This window comes from Culex quinquefasciatus, chromosome 1 (assembly GCF_015732765.1).
Source record: "Culex quinquefasciatus strain JHB chromosome 1, VPISU_Cqui_1.0_pri_paternal, whole genome shotgun sequence".
NCBI lineage: Eukaryota > Metazoa > Arthropoda > Insecta > Diptera > Culicidae > Culex > Culex quinquefasciatus.
Window position 1 is genome coordinate 80782046 of NC_051861.1, and position 1285 is coordinate 80783330.

The following is a 1285-nucleotide window of genomic DNA, read 5'->3' on the forward strand; positions in this document are numbered from 1 at the left end:
GAAAAAAACAAGCCCCTCCCCCCATTATAACTGTTGATATACGCTAAGGAATTTACCAATACAAAAAAACGCTATCTACAACACTTATCGAGCGACAAGTTGAGAGATTTTTCAAACGGACAATTTACTGCAAAACAAAGATCAACAAAAGCGCACGCAAACTTTCATGATGCCGTCCTGCGCGTAGTTCACCAATGCCAACGCAACACAGTGAAGATTCAGTCGGCTTTCACACCAAAACATGTTTTTTTATGACGCAACGTGTTTCACAAGCAAGTCACAATAGAGATCTACACGGTTTGTGTCACGCATACCATGGCTCTTTGTTGTTTCTTTGTATAGAGATATCCACGCGCGAGAGTGTGTTAGTTTGGAGTTAAGTTACACGCAGACATAGGCAAATCGAGTAGAATAAATCGTCTGTCAAAATCAGCTATGTCTTTGTTATACAACTAGCAGGTGGTAAACAGCTGATTTTTTACAGGCGATTGATCTACTCGGTTTGCCTATGTGTGTGTAAAAATAATATAAACAAAATCAGCTGCTTGGAATTTAGCCAATCACAATCGACCAAATCATTAATTTAAATACAAATACTAACACAGAATCATGGTGTGCGTGAGAGAAACCGTGGAGATCTCTATGTTTTGACACCAACTGTTGTCAAATGAACGGGGTCACTATTTTTTAGCACAGAGCTCACACTTCGGTAGTAATAGTTAAATAGGGCGAATCTGCGATTAGAAATAAGCAGTCTATCCCCCTCTTACTTGACGTGAACTGTCACTTGAGCAAAATGGATAGACTGCTTGTTTACAATCTCAGATTCGCCCTATTGAACTGTTACTACGGACTTAATACAAAACTTTTATTTTGATTGTATGTGTGAATTTCGTGCAAGAAGTAACAGTTTGTCCCTTTTTAGTTTGACTTTGTCAAACCAACGTGGTAAAAACTACAAAGTGTCCAGCAACCGGGGGTTTAGTGTATTCGAATACACATTTTCAAAACAAATGCATAGAAGTGTGTGTATGAACGCCGTGTAAAAGGGTGTCAGCTCGTTCTATGTAGTCACCAGGGGGTAGCGGAGAAGCCGCCATCTTGGAAGTTCAGATAACAAACACTAAGAATCAGTATTATAAATATTACTTTGGTAACACGAAGTGTGTTATCCTGGTTAAACTCAAAAGTATCATGCAAATGTATAAAACCAAACTGAAAATTGTGTAATGCCGATTCTTAGTGTACGGGTGCACTGTTTGATCGACCCAAAAGAAAAAAAAGC